The sequence below is a fragment of the Cervus canadensis genome, chromosome X, assembly GCF_019320065.1.
Source record: "Cervus canadensis isolate Bull #8, Minnesota chromosome X, ASM1932006v1, whole genome shotgun sequence".
NCBI lineage: Eukaryota > Metazoa > Chordata > Mammalia > Artiodactyla > Cervidae > Cervus > Cervus canadensis.
In genome coordinates this window covers 108,202,585-108,221,644 of record NC_057419.1, presented here as the reverse complement: position 1 = coordinate 108,221,644, position 19,060 = coordinate 108,202,585, and positions in this window count along the sequence as shown.

The following is a 19,060-nucleotide window of genomic DNA, read 5'->3' as shown; positions in this document are numbered from 1 at the left end:
GCTGTCCAAGGGACTCTCAAGAGTCTTCTCCAACACCACAGTTTGAAAGCATCAGTTCTTTGGTGCTTAGCCTTCTTTATGGTCCAACTAGCAGATCCTTACATGACTACTGGAAAAACCATAGCTTTGTCTATTGACCTTTGTAGGGAAAGTGATGTCTCTGCTTTTCATTACAAATCTAGACAATGTATTAAAAAGAAAGTAAATAAAATCTGTCACTGATTCCACTCCCCGCCCCCCATCTATTTACCATGAAGTGATGGGACCAGATACCATGATCTTAGTTTTTTGAATGTTGAGTTTTAAGCCAGCTTTTTCACTTACCTCTTTCAAGCTTTTCAGGAGTCACTTTAGTTCCTCTTTGCTTTCTGCCATTAGAGTGGTGTGCTGTGTGCTAAATCGCTTCAGTCATATCTGACTTTTTGTGACCCCATGGACTGTAACTTTCCAGGCTCCTCTGTCTGTGGGATTCTCCAGGCAAGAATACTGGGGTGGGTTGCCATGTCCTTCTCTAGGGGATCTTCCTGACCCAGGGTTGAACCCGAAACTCTATGTCTCCTGCATTGTCAGGTGGGTTCTTTACTACTAGCACCACCTGGGAAGCCCCATTATAGTGGTATCGTCTGCATATCTGAGGCTGTTTGTATTTCCCCTGGCAAACTTGATTCCAGCTTGTGATTCGTCCAGTCCAGCATTTCACATGATATACTCTGAAAATAAGTTAAATAAACAGGGTGACAATATACAGTCCTGTTGTACTCCATTCACAATTTTGAAACTGTTCCTTGTTCTATGTCCAGTTCTAACTGTTGCTTCTTGATCAGCATACAGGTTTCTCAGGAGGCAGATGGTCTGGTTTTCCCATCTCTTTAAGAATTTTCCATAGTTTATTGTGATCCACAAAAGTAAAAGTCAAAGGCTTAAGAGAAGTAGATATTTTTCTGGAATTCCCTTGTTTTTTCTATGATCTAATGGATGTTGGCTATTTGATCTCTAGTTCCTCTGCCCTTTCTAAACCCAGGTTATACTTCTGGAAGTTCTTGGTTCACATACTACTGAAGCCTGGCTTGAAGGATTTTGAGCATTACCTTGCTAGCATGTGAAATGAAAGCAATGTCCAGTAGTTTGAGCATTCTTTGGCATTGCCTTTCTTTGGGATGGAATAAAAACTGACACTTTCCAGTCCTGTGGCCACTGTTGAGTTATCCAAATTTGTTGGCATACTGAGTGCAGCACTTTCACAGCATCATCTCTTAGGATTTGAAATAGCTCAGCTGCAATTCCATCACCACCACTAGCTTTGTTCATAGTGATGCTTCCTAAGGACCACCTGACTTTACACTCCAGGATGTCTGGTTCTAGGTGAGTGACCACACCATCGTGGTTATCTGTGTTATTAAGACCTTTTTCTTGTATAGTTCTTCTCTGTATTCTTGCCACCTCATCTTAATATCTTCTGCTTCTGTTAGGTCCTTGCTGTTCCTGTCTTTCATTGTGCCTATTTTTGCATGAAATGTTCCCTTGGTATCTCCAAGGGAAAGAAAGGATGCACCTTTATTTAATGTTATATAATAATATTCAGATATCATCATCACTGTTACTATCATCCAGTGGAAAAAAATGAAGAAATTAGGATGTATTGTCACCAGATTAACATAAACTATTGCTCGGTGGAATGTGTGTGACTTTCATTTTCTTCTGTGCACTTTTATATGAAAGTGTTAGTCGCTCAGTCATGTCAGACTCGTTGTGACCCCATGGACTGTAGCCCACCAGGCTCCTCTGTCTATGGGATTCTCCAGGCAAGAATACTGGATCAGGCTGCCATTCCTTTCTCCAGGGGATCTTTCCAACCCAGGGATAGAACCCAGGTCTCCCACATTGCAGGCAGATTCTTTACCATTTTAGCCCAATATATAGCCTCCAAATGATTTTCAAAAGAATATGTAGTGACTTTACTATGAGGTTAAAAAGCTCTTCTTTGTCTTATGAAACATTTTATTAGCTTTATATTATTCATTTTTATATGTATTTAATTACTTAATTGCTCACTTTTTGTTGGACCTTTCAGCTGATTCCAACACTCTTCTGTTATAAACAATAGTCTTTCACAAAGAGAGGTTACAGTTACATGAAGGTTTGTGGGTAAATTTCTGTCCCCAGCATCTTCCCAATTAAAGGAGTCCTTATAGAATTTATGAACTATGTTTTCTTCTTGTATGACAACACAATCTCAGACAATAGTTCTCAACTTTATTTGAATCGCTTTGACAGCTTTTTAAAAGTACCATTCCTAGGACACACAGCAAGCCAATTGAATCATAATCTCCAGGGACTGAATCTGCAAATCAGTATATTTTCAAGGTTACTTTGAAACATCATTGATACCATTGATATCAAGGTTACCACTGATAACATCAGTATGTAGTTGGGATGAGAATCCCAACTTCAGGTTTCAACTAGGACAGAACTGAATGTCTTCTAAACTGCAGGTAAATAGCTGTGCTGAAAGGAATTTGATGCCCCAACAATGCATGTCATTAGCCAAGTTAAGTAGAAGACATGCATTGAAGCAATGGCAATTATCTATTCATAAAGCAGAGCAGAGATTTGAAGAAGTACCTACATATATCAGAGTAGGTTAAAGATACGTATTTTTAAACAATTATGGAAGGTCCAAGAAGACACATGTGTCAGGAAAATCCTGAATGATACATGATTAAGTACTGATTTAATATAAGTCCTTTTCCTGTAAACTAAAGAAGAAAAAAAAAAAAAAGACAAAAAGTGACCCATGGTTTTTGGTCCAAAGAGCTTATTTGAGTAAAAGCTAAACTGTTTTCAGGTTTTTTGGAGCTTACTTCATTAGTAGTTAACTTATAAATTCCTGCTTGTTAGGTTACTCAGACAATCAAGTAACTAAAAATCTTAATTCTTTGGGAAACAAAAAAACTTTGCATTCCATTTACATGTAAATATTCTAATTACTATGAGAAACATTTTATGGTCCCCAAAGTGTTTTGAATTGGTCTAATCTTGTACATCCCCTTCCTGGGATCTTTTGATATAGGTAGCTGATATTTGATTGTTATTTGTTTTGCAGACAGTTTGAACAATTTCTGATAATGAATTTGTAATTCCATTAATTTAAATTTACACAATGGAGTCCTTTTTTATGAAAAAAGAATCATACTTTTTTGTTCGTGGAAAACATCATAAATACAAAATAAAAATATTGGATCCCAGATCACTCTCTGGGATGTATACATTTAGGTAAGTTATTTAAACCCTGAGCTCAGCTGTCTCATTTGTGAAATGGAGATGATATTAGTATCAGGCTCTTGGGTAGTCAAGTTAAGAATCCACCTTGCAATGCAAGGGACACAGATTTGATCCCTGGTCAGAGAACTAAAATCTCCATGTCCCATGGAGCTACTGAGCCCCAATGCCACAACTTGAGAGTCCATGCACCACAATGAAAAGATTCCATGTGCCTCAACATTCAAAAACTAAGATCATGGCATCTGGCCATATCACTTCAAGGCACATAGATGGGGAAAAAGTGGAAATAGTGTCAAATTTTATTTTCTTGTGCTCCAAAATTTCTGTGGCTAGTAACTGATCAGTTCAGTTCAGTTCAATGGCTCCGTTGTGTCTGACTGCAACACAACTAGATTGACACTCCATGGACTGCAGCACACCAGGCTGCCCTGTCCATCACCAACTCCCAGGAGTTTGCTCAGACTCATGCCCATTGAGTCAGTGATGCCATCCAGTCATCTTATCCTCTGTCATCCCCTTATCCTCCTGCCTTAGAACTTTCCCAAAATCAGGGTCGATTCCAATAAGTCAGTTCTTTGTATCAGGTGGCCAAAGTATTGGGGCTTCAGCTTTAGCATCAGTCTTTCCAATGAATATTCAGGACTGATTTCCTTTAGAATTGACTGGTTGGATCTCCTTGTAGTCCAAAGGACTCTGGAGAGTCTTCTCCAACATCACAGTTCAAAAGTATCAATCATTCAGTGCTCAGCTTTCTTTATAGTCCAACTCTCACATCCATACATGACTACTAGGAAAAAAAAAAAAAAACACATAGCTTTGACTAGACGGAACTTTGTTGGCAAAGTAATGTCTCTGCTTTTCAATATGCTGTCTAGGTTGGTCATAGCTTTTCTTTCAAGGAGCAAGCGTCTTTTAATTTCATGGTGGAATCACCATCTGCATTGATTTGGGAGCCCAAGAAAATAAAGTCTCTCACTGTTTCCATTGTTTCCTCATCTATTTGCCATGAAGTGATGGGACCAGATGCCATGGTCTTAGTTTTTTGAATGTTGAGTTTTAAGTCAGCTTTTTCACTCTCCTCTTTCACTTTCATCAAGAGGCTCTTCAGTTCCTCTTCACTTTCTGCCATGAGGGTGGTATCATCTGTGTATCAGAGGTTATTGATATTTCTCCTGGAAATCTTGATTCCAGTTTGTGCTTCACTTCATCCAGCCTGGCATCTTGCATGATATACTCTGCATATAAGTTAAATAAGCAGCGTGGCAATATACAGCCTTGATGTACTCCTTTCCCAATTTGGAACCAGTTTGTTGTTCCATGCTCAGTTCTTACTGTTGTTTCCTGACCTGCATACAGATTTCTCAGGAGGCAGGTAAGGTGGTCTGGTATTCCCATCTCTTGAAGAATATTCCACAGTTTGTTATGATCTACACAAAGGCTTTGACATAGTCACTAAAGCAGATGTAGATTTTTTTGGAACTCTCTTGTTTTATGTATGATCCAGTGGATGTTGGCAATTTGATCTCTGGTTCCTTGGCCTTTTCTAAATCCAGCTTAAACATCTGCAAGTTCAGGGTTCATGTACTGTTGAAGCCTGGCTTGGAGAATTTTGAGCATTAATTTGGTAGCATGTGAGATGAGTGCAATTGTGCTGTAGTTTGAACATTTTTTGGCATTGCCCTTCTTTGGGACTGGAATGAAAACTGAAACTTTGCAGTCCTGTGGCCACTGCTGAGTTTTCCAAATTTGCTGGCATATTGAGTGCAGCACTTTCACAGCATCATATCTTAGGATTTGAAATAGCTCAACTGGAGTTCCATCACCTCCACTAGCTTTGTTCGTAGTGATGCTTCCTAAGGCCCACTTGACTTCACATTCTAAGATGTCTGGCTCTAGGTAAGTGATCACACCATTGTGGTTATCTGGGTCATGAAGATTTTTTCTGTACAGTTCTTCTGTGTATTCTGGCCACCTATTGTTAATATCTTCTGCTTCTGTTAGGTCCATACCATTTCTTTCCTTTTTTGTGCCCATCTTTGCATGAAATGCTCCCTTGGTATCTCTAATTTTCTTGAAGAGATCTCTAGTCTTTCCCATGCTTTTGTTTTTCTCTATTTCTTTGCACTGATCACTGAGGTAGGTTTTCTTATCTCTACATGCTATTCTTTGGGACTCTGCATTCAAATGGATATATCTTTCCTTTTCTCCTTTGCCTTTAGCTTCTCTTCTTTTCTCAGCTATTTGTAAGGCCTATTCAGACAATGATTTTGTCTTTTTGCATTTCTTTTCTTGGGGATGGTCTCGATCACTGCCTCCTATACAATGTCAAGAACCTCCTTCCATAGTTCTTCAGGCACTCTATCAGATCTAATCCCTTGAATCTATTTGTCACTTTCACTGTATACTCTTAAAGGATTTGATTTAGGTCATACCTAAATGTGGTTTTCCCTACTTTCTTCAATTTATGTCTCAATTTGGCAATAAGGAGTTCATGATCTGAGCCATAGTCAGCTCCTGGTCTCGTTTTTGCTGACTGTATAGAGCTTCATTTTCTTTGGCTGCAAAGAATACAATCACTCTGATTATGGTATTGACCATGTGGTGATGTCCATGTGTAGTGTCATCTCTTGTGTTGTTGGAAGAGCGTGTTAGCTGGGACCAGTGCATTCTCTTGGCAAAACTCTATTAGCCTTTGCCCTACTTCATTTTGTACTCTGAGGCCAAATTTGCCCATTTCTCCAGGTATCTCTTGACTTCCTACTTTTGCATTCCAGTCCCCTATGATGAAAAGAATATCTTTTTTGGGGTGTTAGTTCTAGAAAGTCTTCTTGATCTTCATAGAACCATTCAACTTTAGCTTCTTCAGCATTACTGGTTGGAGCATAGACTTGGATTACTGTGGTATTGAATGGTTTTGCCTTGGAAATGACAGAGATCATTCCGTCGTTTTTGAGATTGCATCCAAGTGCTGCATTTCAGACTCTCTTGTTGACTATGTGGGCTATTCCATTTCTTCTAAGGGATTCTTGCCCATAGTAGTGAATATAATTTGACTCATTTGAATTAAATTTGCCCATTCCAGTCCATTTTAGTTCGCTGATTCCTAGAATGTCTATGTTCACTCTTGCCATCTCCTGTTTGACCACTTCCAATTTACCTCGATTCATGGACCTAACATTTCAGGTTCCTTTGCAATATTGCTCTTTATAGCATCACACTTTACTTCCATAACCAGTCACATCCACAACTGGGCATTGTTTTTGTTTAGGCTCCATCTCTTCATTATTTCTGGAGTTATTTCTCCACTTTTCTCCAGTAGCATATTGGCTAGTGACTGTAGCCATGAATTTAAAAGATGCTTGCTCCTTGGAAGGAAAGTTATGACAAACTTAGACAACATATTAAAAAGCAGAGACATCACTTTGCTGACAAGATCCACATAGTCAAAGCTATGGTTTTTCCAGTAGTCATGCACAAATATGAAAATTGGACCATAAAGAAGGCTGAGCACTGAAGAACTGATGATTTCAAAACTGTGGTGTTGGAGAAGATTATTGAGAGTTCTTTAAACAGCAAGGACATCAAACCAGTGTATCCTAAAGGGAATCAACCCTGAACATTCATTGGAAGGACTGATGCTGAAGCTGAATTTTCAATATTTTGGCCAACTGATGCAAACAGTTGACTCATTGGAAAAAAAACCCTGATGCTGGGAAAGATTGAGGGCAGGAGGAGAAGGGGGCAACTGAGGATGAGGTGGTTGGATAGTATCACCAACTCATGTCAATGGACTTGAGTTTGGGCAAACTCAGGCAAGTAGTGAAGGTCAGGGAAGCTCAGCATGCTGCAGTTCATGGGGTTGCAAAGAGTTGGATACAACTTAGTGACTGAACAACAACAATGACAAAGTCTATTTGTGCTCTAGATTCTGTATTTCTAACAAATTCCCAGGTGAAACTGATGATTCATCTTTTGAGAAAAGATGAACTAAAATATTATTGATTCATTTTTTTTCCTCTTCTCTTAAATTCAAACTTGATCCAAGAGGGCATTGTATAATCTGTGCTTCCTACAGTCTACAAAAATTATAACAGTATATGGAATTAATGTTTCCTTGAAAGCATTTTTCTTTTGTTCAAAAGAGCGTTAGTGAGCACCTAATCTGTGGTGTGGGCTTCTCCAGTGGCTCAGTGGTAAAGAATCCACTTGCAATTTAAGAGACACAGTAGACACGGGTTTGATCCCTGGGTCAGAATATCCCCTAGAGGAAAAAATGGCAACCCACTCCAATATTCTTGCTGGGAAAATCCCATGAACAGAGTAGCCTGACAAGCTACAGTTCATAGGTCACAAAGAGTCAGACACGACTGAACATACAACACACAGATCTGTAGTACATGGTGCTATAGAGGATCTTGAGGTACATAAGACCCAATGCTTGTCCTCAAGGTGGCCCTGTGACTTCATACAGGAGGAAAAGTCCATTTCTAGGATGGATCAGGAATGAGTTATGGCTTAAGAAGTGGTGGAGTTGAGGAAGCTTCAGTACATCTGTAGATGTGTTCCAGAAGTAGTTATATTGACCAGATTCTGTTAATTATCAAACAATTCTAATAACTTTGGGCACATATAAGTAACTTCTGAAATTTTAAATATTATTTTTAATATGATTCTGTGTAGTAATAGAACATCTGGGATTCTTTTCTAATTTATTTTTTATCTGAGCTTTTATTAATTACAATGATGCTTGAGGCCTGAGGAGATAATTAACAATCTTTGTAAGTGGGGAAAAGCATTCTGTGCGCTGGAATTTCCGCCAGTTCATTTGGCAGAAGTGGAGCTAATTCCAAACATGAGGAATCCAATAACTAATACATAAGCAAGATAATGACTTTAGCAAGAATTCTTTTTGGCTGTCTTTTAGATATTTGTAAATAGGGTCCATGAACCCGTGGGAGCTGTATATACGAGCCTTAAGGTCCTGACTTCCATGAAACTGTATGCAAAAATGCCTGGGTACAATATTGCTTTGTTGTTGTTGTTGCTTTAGAAGGTCTAGTGGTTTTATCAGATTCTCAAAGGAGTTAACCACTTTCCTATGGGGATACTAGGAGAGAAACAAAATAATTGTATCCCAAAAACTCTGACTTAACTTTTGTTCTTGTGTCACACTTATAACACATCCTACCTAGGATTTTTCCTCTTATATCTTCACCATATGTCATGAGGGGCCTTGTTCCTTACTATTTTCATGGAAAGAAGGAGTAGAAGAATATTAGCAAATAGAAACCATCACCAGAAGGCAACCCAGATCTTTTTCACCATCTGCATCCTCATCTGGATTAGTTTCTTGTTGATCTCATATGTTCACTTAATCACTATTCATTTGACTTTCATTTAATATAGATAAATATAACCACAGCAGCCAGAAAACTCCCTGGTCAAAGTAGATGCATATTTGTGATTTTGAGTGAATATTCCTGGAACAAATAGCTATGTGTTCTGTTTCCCTCCTCCTTTCTATCTTTCTAAATTGTACCATCTGACAAGACCCAACTCAAATCCCTCTTCCCCAATGAAATCTTCTTCAATAGTTACAACCAGAGCTCTTTTGTACTCTTCCTGATAGTACAGCATTGTTTGGGATTGTATTGGCCATTTTGTTACTCTTTTATACAAGGAGAATGAATGGCTGATATGTACATACTGTGATTCAAGCACGCTGACCTGAACAGAGCAGGCTCTTAAAAATCATTGTTGAATAAATGCAGGAAATGGTCTCAGTTTGTCAACATTATTCTCCATATTTGAGAAATAAAAACTCTGCCATTCTCAATTTGGTTCCTTCATAGGACTTATTAGTAGTTCTAAGCACATTGATGTCCCGTAAATTCATGGAAGTAAAACAGTAGGCAAAAAAACTGGAGTGTGGCACAGAATTTGTGACTTCTAGGGAGAACGAGTCAGCAGCTGACATTGTCAATTTCTTCTGTATCCGTTGCAATCCAATGGCTTCTACATTATGGATTCATCCAACAGTTTCAGTGGATAAGAAGCATTTGAATTTTCAGCTTTGCTACTAAGAGTCATATGAACAGCTTTAATCTCCAAAGAATGTGTTTCTGGACATGATATAAGCTAAATGTTGAAGATGTTTGCTCTCTGAAATCTCATTAATTCAGAAGCATGTAGTTATCATCCACCATTGAAGATGCAGACTCACAGTAAATGACTTAACAGTTGAAGTACAGCAAATACTTTCACCGGCTTTATCTCATTGATCTTTCTAAGAGGCCAACGAGACATGAGTTGCTCAAGGTCATTCAAGGACTTCATGGCCTTTCTACTAAACTAGGCTACCATTCGAATTCATATAGCCTGGCCTATTATACACGAAGTTCAAAAGGAAACTTCTCTTCTGAAAAATCACTGTTCCTTAGCAGCTATATAATATAACTGTACTACCTTAAAACAACAGAGTGAAGATAAAGCACAGACAAAATTAGATCTGACAACCTAATGGAGCACTCTTCTTTGTTATTTGAAAATGGCATTATTCAAGCATCATCATTCAACAGTCTTGAGTTTCAGCAAGAAAGGGGCATGTTTATTTGGCATTTGAAGGAGAGTTGAAACCACCAAATTACACAGTAGAAGGCAAAACGGAATTCCACTTAGATTAGTTTTGTTTCCTACTGGTCCTTGATTTGAAAGGCCTAAGATCTAGTAGACAGTACCTTATATATTCTGCTTAATTGTTAGAAACAAAAACTGTCCAACAGTCCAAATTTATTACATTTTATTACATTGTTTATTACACTTTTCCTTATTTTTTAGTACTTCTCATTTTACATAGGCTTGCAAAAGAATTTTCTAGTAAGTCCCTTGGCCTGGATGATTTACTGTCTTCTGTCTGAAGATAGCTTATTTGAGCCTAAGAGCTCCCAAAGCTGATAGTCTCCTCTGAAGTATATATTATTTTCCTAAATCTCATGAACAAAGGAAAAATAGAGCTTTCATAATCCTATCCTTTTTGTACCTGTTATTTCTGCCAGGAATGTCTTTTCTTTTTATCTAGTAATGTCTAAATTATCCTCATGACCCATGCTAGAACCTCAGTGAAGTTCCTTGATTCCTGCAAGCAAAACGATCCTTTTCCTGCTCTATGTTCCCATAATATTTTATTCATTCCTTTATCCTATACTTGCTGAATTCTATTGTGGACAAAGAATGTCACCTGCTATATCAGTAAACAGAAGATGTTGCAGCCAGCAAACCATCAGCCTCTACAGCTGCCCCCACCCCTGTGATGCACCCTCAGGGGATTAAGGATGGAGAAATATGGATACTGGCACTACATCGTTAAGGTGCATATCAAAGGAAGGATTTCAGTGAGCCCAGACACCTGCATCTTCCCATACACAGAAATGTGGTAAATTCATTAACTTAAGATGTCTGCTTTTTCTTTAATTAACAGTACTCTTTTGATGTTTCTACTACTCAATTTTTTTAGTTTTTTTTTGTTTTGTTTTGTTTTTTGCAGAAACTCCTGGCTCCTCTCTTACCTCTTTGGAACAGAACTTCTGAGCAATATGAGAGACTGTCTTCGGGGCTTAAGTTCTCAGGAAGCCTGCCAAATAAGGCATAATTGTCAAAGTTTATGCTGCACTTTCTTTTTTTGTCCCCAGTGGACATGATCAAAAGTCAATGTTTACTACTCTGTTACCCCATATTGACCATGAACAACTTGAGGTCAGGGCCCATTTCTGACTTCTTTCTGTTCAAGATATCACCCCTACTTTCCTCACCCCCATATAGCATGTAACTATAACCATATAGACTTTCAAATATCATGCAAAGGACCTTACAGAGATTAATCAATGAGACAACAAGTGTTATCCCAATTTATACTGTTAAGGAGGAACAAATTTTCCTCTATTTTTCTAGGTTCTTCTGGCTGGTTTAAGAATGAAATTGACAAGGAACAGATGAACAAGAAAAAAATCAAACAAAGTTAAGAATATGTATACATAAGAGAGACCCAGGAGAACTGAGTAGCTTGCCAAAATGGCTGAAACCCTCACTTTAAACACCATCTTTAGCTAAAGACACAGGAGGATGTTGGGGTAGTGGTCTGGGTCTTCAAAGCTGAAGAAGGCAATTGACAAGGAGATGGAAAAGCAAACATTTGGTTAGCAAATGTTACCTGGGCCAGGCAGAGACAATGGAACACAGAGTAGGTCCTGTTCCCCTCACCACAGCTGGCCTGTGGTGTGCAGATATTTCTGTTGATAGCTTTTCCTCTTTTGGGCCTTCATTATTTTCAGTCAAAATATATGTGTGCATGTGCTCAGTCTAATCTGACTCTTTGCAACTCCTTGGACTGTAGCCCACCAGGGTCTTCTCTCCATAAAATTCTTCAGGCAAGAATATTGGAACAGGTTGCCATCCCCTTCTCCAGGGTATCTCCCTGACCTAGGGATCAAACCTGCATCTCCTGCATTGGCAGGTAGGTTCTTTACCACACAGCCACCTGAGAAGACCCTGCTTAAAATAATCCACATGGCAAAGAAGTATTAATATTTAGCAGTGGCAAGTTTTGTTCCTACAATTCTCTGAGAAACTGAAAGTTACAAGGAGGCTCATAAAACTTGTCTAAGATCATGCAACTACATAGTTGAGAAGTCTGGATTTTAATTTTTTTTTAAATTGAACAATTTTTTTTTCTGAAATAAGATTAACTTAGCAATAAAGTTAATCATTTTAACATCAAAACTTCAGAGAGATTTAGTTCATTTACAATCTTGTGCAACCTTCATATCTATCTAGTTTCAAAACATTTTCATCACCACAAAATGAATGCCCATTCCCCTTTCCCACCACTGGCAACCAACTAATCTGCTTTCTGTCTCTTGTTGTTGTTCACTCAGCCATGTCCAACTATTTGCCACCACATGGACTGCAACATGCCAGGATTCCCTGTTCTTCACCATCTTTCTTGCCCAAACTCATGTTCATTAAGTCAGTAATGCCATCCAGCCATCTCTTCCTCTGTTTTCCCCTTCTCCTCCTGCCTTCAGTCTTCCCCACCATCAGGGTCTTTTTCAATGAGCTGGCTCTTCACATCAGGTGGCCAAAATATAGGAGCTTCAGCTTCAGCACAAATCCTTCCAATGAATATGCCAGGTTTTGATTTCCTTTAGGATCAACTGGTTTGATCTCCTTTCAGTCCAAGGGCCTCTCAAGAGTCTTCTCCAACACCACAGTTCAAAAGCATCAGTTCTTCAGTGCTTAACTTTCTTTATGGTCCAACTCTCACATCCATATATAACTAATGGAGAAATCATACCTTTGACTATATGGACCTTTGTCGGCAAAGTGACGACTCTGTTTTTTAGTATGCTGTCTAGGTTTGTGATAGCTTTTCTTCCAAAGAGCAAGAGTTTTTTAATTTCATGGTTGCAGTCACAGTCCACAGTGATTTTGGAGCCCAAGAAAATAAGGTCTGTCTGTTTTCATTGCTTCCCCATTGATTTGCCATGAAGTGATGGGACCAGATGCCATGATCTTAGTTTTTTGAATATTGAGTTTTAAGCCAGCTTTTTCAGTCTCGTCTTTCATCCTCATCACTAGGCTCTTTAGTTCCTCTTTGCTTTCTGCCATAAAGGTGGTGTCTTCTGCATATCTGAGGTTATTAATATTTCTGCCAGCAACTTTTATTCCAGCTTGTGCTTCGTCCATCATGGCATTTCCCGTGATGTACTCTGAATGTAAGTTAAATAACTAGAGTTACAATATACAGCCTTGACTTACTCCTTCCTCAATTTCGACAATTCTGTCTCCAGGGATGCGCCTATTCTGGACATTCATATAAATGGAATCATGCAAGCTGTGACCTTTTGTATCTGAAAAGCCTGGCTCTTATTTCAATTCTCTCTAAATTTAGAGTCCATTCCCTTACTTACTACATTTTTTGGTTTTACACGATTGTGTTAGCACCAGTTTGTATGCCTGAGGCATAGTGAGGCCAAACAAATCAAAATGTTGCAGTTTGGAGCAGAAAAAAAGGTTTATTGCAGGGCCATGCACAGAGATGGGTGGCTCATGCCCTAAAATCCCAAACTCACTGAAGATTTTCAGCAAAACATTTTTAAAAGCCAGGTTGAGGGTGGGAAGTGTCACACAGTCTGTGATCAGCTTATGCACAATTCTCTGATTGGCTAATGATGAGAGTACAGAGAGGTGTCACAGAGGTTAACATTGCCAGTCCTTGGGCTCCAGGAGGCCTGGGGCTATGTGCTTATGGCTATCAAGTAGATAACATCTTGGTGTAAACTACTTTGGTCTGGGGTTTTCACACCTGTAAAACAACTCAGGAAAGCTGCATCAGTGCATCAGATACTATTATCTAGGCACTTTCAGCTCAGTTTCAGCTCAGTCGTGTCTGACTCTTTGCAACCCCATGGACTGCAGCATGCCAGGCTTCCCTGTCCATCACCAACTCCCAGAGCCTACTCAAACTCATGTCCATCTCATTGGTGATACCATCCAGAGATATAAGGGAAGACATATCCCAAGATGGCCCCATAGGGTCCTGCTGGGTTACAATAGATGCCCACTGTATATTGGATAGATAAATAAATAAATGAAGGCTTATAGAGAAGACGCTGATCAGGCCACTTATTTTCTACAGAACCCAATTATTTATGATTTGATTTACTTTCATAAAATGTCCTTTGAAAGTGTAGTTGCTCAATCCTGTCTGGCTCTTTGCAGTCCCATGGACTGTAGCCCACCAGGCTCCTCTGTCCATGGGATTCTCTAGGCAAGAATACTGGAGTGGGTTGCCATTCCCTTCTCCAGGGGATCTTCACAACCCAGGGACTGAACCCAAGTATCTCACACTGTAGGCAGATTCTTTACAATCTGAGCCACCAGGGAAGCCTTTGGCAGCTTTTAAAGTGCCAGTCTGAGGGACAGAAGCTTATTGCCAGTCTGAGGAACAGAATGGAAGGTGGTAAGGAGCACACAGTTTCAGTTGGCTCTCTATTTAGGGTCCATGTTACTTTGAATTGACACCTACAATTGATTTGCTCTATCAGGTAAATGCAGAGACTAGGTGATCGCAGTGAAGCTCGCCAGCTGCATTGTATGTGAGTGGATTGTTATGAATTTGGTTGCCAGGACTAGAGGCTCGGCTTCTGCAGGGGAAATGAATACAGTTTTTCCTCAGTAACTACTTTTCTCCAACATGTGAACTATTTTTTTGGATAGAAACTGGGCTGGGGAAGCTGGTTTCTAAGGGCTGCCAAGAAGATTTGAGAAGTGCCTCCTTGCTTGAAGGCAATCTGATTTGTTAGCGGAGGTGTTAAGAGGTTTTTTTTTTTTTTTTTTTGAATTTCCAATGTGGGAGGTGACTTTTGATACTACTTGAAAAGTGATTAACTGCATGACATTTAATCTTTAATGACCAAACTCTCTAGTTATAACTAATGAAATTCTAAATATTTCTTACTTTTTGATGTTTTTGTCCAAATGCACATAATTTTTGTATTTCCTATATGCTGTGTATCTCAAGAAGTTTTCTTAATGATGTCTTCATTTTTATTGGAAATTTAATTATACTTTCATGGATATGACAACAGAAAATTAGTACACACCGCTTAGACCATCTGCTCTTTGGGGCACTATTTCAAATCTGGCACTTCTTGTTTTGTGATACCAAGGGAAATTCAGTTTTAGTCACATTTATTTCCAGGAAAAAAAGGAAATAAAACCCAGAGTCATAATTTTAAAAAGTTTTCTACTGTTTATATAAGGATTTGGGAAAAGGGCAATTATCATCACAGCTTTATGACTATCTATAGTACTGTATATATAGGAAGGTCTTTCATTTCACTTAAATTCAAATTTTTATTTAGAGGTAATTATAAATTCAAGTGCAATCATAACAAATAATACAGAGAAACCCAGTCTACTTGTCACATAATTCCCCCCAATGTCTTGCAAAGCTATAGTACAATATCCCAACAAGAACACAGACATTTACCCAGTCAACATACAGAACAATTCCATCACCACAAGGATCCCTTTTGTTACCCATCTATAACCACACTCACCTTCCCTCAGTCTCCATCCCTAATCTCTAGCAACCATTAATCTGTTCTTTCTTATAATTTTGGAATTTCATTTTTGGTATATAAATGCAATCACATAGTATGTAACCTTTTGAAGTTGGCTTTTTTTTTTTTTTTTTACTGATTATAATTCTTCAGAGATTCATCCAAGGTGTCATGTATGGCATTATCTTTTAATTGGAAACCAAATCACAGATATTTTATAAGCAAAATGAGATAATTGAAAATGTTCAGATCTCAATATTGTTGTTTTCAAAACTTTCTTCGCTATGAACCAATTTTTAAAAGGGAAATTAATCATATTCATTATGAACATGTGTCTACTCCTTGCTTCCATTCTATTTCTGTGTGACACTTATTCCAGCAACATAAACTCTTCAAGGGCAGTGACCATGCTGTGCTTACCCATCAGTATTGATTTTCTGTTGTGGATTGCACTTACCACAAAATCAAGAAACTACAAAGATAACCTGAGGGTTTGAAAAGTGGAAAGTTGTGTTTACTGTCCTGGTTGACACTCAGAGAAATCTGTAAAGGGTCATTTATCATGTGTAGTTTTCCACTGAGACTATAAAAAATAAATCTAAAGGTCTTAGTGTGATATATGAATTAAATAAAGCAGAAGATAAAAATGTAAGTTCCGTTCCTTTACTATTTTTAAGTCAATCAAAAGGTTTTGTTGAGATTTTGTGGATAAACCAAATGTGATGCAGAGCTTTCACATTCAGCAAATTCAGTAGTTATTTCCTCTGTGTTTCTGCTGTTTTCTCAGCTCTGTTTAATAAAGGCACTATATGCCTTGATTATCAACGTAACTGGTTGAAAATTTAAGTTTCTGTCCTAAAATACTGTGGTGTGGTGTGGAAGTCACACAGTTATGTCCAGCTCTTTGAGACCTTATGGACTGTAGCCTGCCAAGCTCTTCTGCCTATGGAGTTTCCCAGGCAAGAATACTGTAGTGGGTTGCCATTTCCCTCTCCAGGGGATCTTCCCTACCCAAGGATCAAACCCAGGTCTCCTGCATTGCAGGCAGGTTCTTTACCATCTGAGCCACCAGGGAAGCCTCCTAAAATACTATGTTTTTATTTTATTTTATTTTATTTATTTTTTTTGCTCTTAATTTAAGTTTCTTTATTTCTAAGCATCTTGAAAATTACAGAAAATGCTTTAAAAAATTCCACAATTCAAACTGCATTTAAAAAGAGAAAATCCTCAGAAAAGTTTCCTATAGGTTTTTATTTTTTATTAGTTGGAGGCTAATTACTTCACAACATTTCAGTGGCTAGGAAATACTCTTATAGAATTAAAATGGCTTTTGTATGTTTAAAGTTAGTTTTTCAGGCTGAATTGTTCACACATACATTGCACCATAGTATAGTGGAAAGAATGTGATTTGAGATCAGAAAGACTTGAATTTAAGTCCCATATCTTACAGTTTGTTAACAGTCTCACATGGGCAAGATACTCCAAACCTCAGTTCTACACATAAAATATAGGATATTATTAATATTTATCCTATTCTAGTATTATCCCTATTTCTCTGATCCTCTTTGAAACAACATTTCTTGAAAGAGTTGCCTAGAATTTGTCTTCACTTCCTTACATCTGTCTATCAGCCACTCTGGAAGGTTTCCATATCTGCCATTCTGGTGAGATTTATTTTATCGGGGTTATTAGTGATCTCCAAGTTTCAGTTTGGCAGTTGTAGCTAGTCTAGAGGACCAGTAGTGCCAGGTCTAAAAAAGGTCTATTTACTTGAGAAACTGTGTGGCATCTTGGCAAAGAACTCTTCTACTGGAAGGAGAGCTGTGCGTTGCAAATGCTGTCCAATATTATCTTGGGAGAGGAAAGGAGAATATGAAGGAAAGACTATAAGAACATAATAATGTCTATGACTCAGACTGTCCTCAAACCCAGCCCTGAAAGACCTCAGTCCTGGGGTCTAAAAATCATCATAATATGTGATTGAAAAAAAAAAAGAAATATAAAAACTGTATCACTCAAGTCTTTGTAGGATATGAAGAGCACAGATCTCTGGTGTTTGGTATTCTGTGTATGTACTAGAATATAACACCTAAGTGCTAGGATGCAGTACTAGAGGAACAAGATGGGGCACCTTCCTCATTTGGGGTGACTTTGTTGCAGATATTGGAGCACAGAGCAGATACATCTCTGTGAGTCAGAACCATTTGGAGTGCAAACAGGCCATCCCTCTTTAGTGTTTGGCAATAAATTTTGTAACCTCAAGTTAGTCTTGATGTTTGTGACATAGTGGTATTATTGTGGTCATTTATGTTATAGGTGAACCTATAGCAGCTGGAGTAGGAAAAGACAGGAAAAAAATGGCAGGTGCTATATAGTAGCCAAGAGGGCTAATTGACTAGTGCACAGGAAATGCATACTTTGACATTTCCTAGAGCTCTCTCTAAGGAATTTGAGAAGGAGCAAAGATAGCTTTGCCTTCTATTTAATTGAAAATGAAATCTACACTACTTTCTAACTTCCCAGGATCTGCAAAATCTCACCCGTACAGCCCTTACTTCTCTAAGTGCATCTCATACAACCTTCTTTGTCCCTCGAACATTTCATTCACATTGTCCTTCTTTACATTTCTTGAACACTTTAAGCTTGTTTATACCCTGTGGCCTTAAACTCTCAATTTATGTTCCCGGAATGCTCTTCTGACTGTCCTCTTGACATTTATGTCTCATCTCAAATGTCACGTCTACAGAAAGGCCTAAACTAGACACCCTATCTAAAGTTTCTCCCTTCTTACTCTCTTACTCTGAAGTTAATCTCTGTTATATTTCCAGGTTTTGTTTTACTACATAAAACTTTTTTAAATGTACCAGCTTATTATCTGCTTCCTTCCCCACAATTGCAAGCTTAATGAGGGCAGAGTTCTCGCCTGATCTGTTCAAGAGAGAACACCCAGTACTTAGAATAGTGTTTGACAAGGAGCAGGCATTCAATGAATGCTTAATAAATAATACTTATAACTAATAATCATTTTGTAAATATATATTGTATGTCAAATGTGTTTGACATATCAAGCTATGCATATGTATTATCTGATTACATAGTATAGATATTTAATTATAGACTTGATCATTTTATGGGCTGTGCTGATAATAATTATAATTGTTTAATACTTAATTTTTAATGAATGGGGTCAATATTCATAGAATGCTATGACTATCATGAATTTCAATATCACGTGCATGCTTTTGATGTCATAGTAAAAAAGCACTGCTATCTGGCTTCCACCTAGCTTCCTGGTCAGACTGAACAATGAGCTCCTCCTTGTGTCTTTCCCATAGGCTGTCCCTCTTCAGAGAACACTTTGGTTCCCTATTCCCATGCCTCCTCTGACTAATTTTAGCCAGCTTTCAGCTGAGAGATCACATTTTTTAGGAGACCTGGGTTACACATGCAGAGAAAGATTCCCTGCATCCATGTCATACAAATACAGAGCTGACTTGAATATCCAGTCTTCCTCAGCGATCCTGTCTAGGGTAAGGTCACTTTTGCATTGCTGTATCTATCCACTCAATGTGTAAAAGGGCAATGTTCTCTTTGCTTCTGACCTGGTTAGCTTTCAGAGTACCATGTGAGCTCCTATTCTTGTGAGACATCTTAGA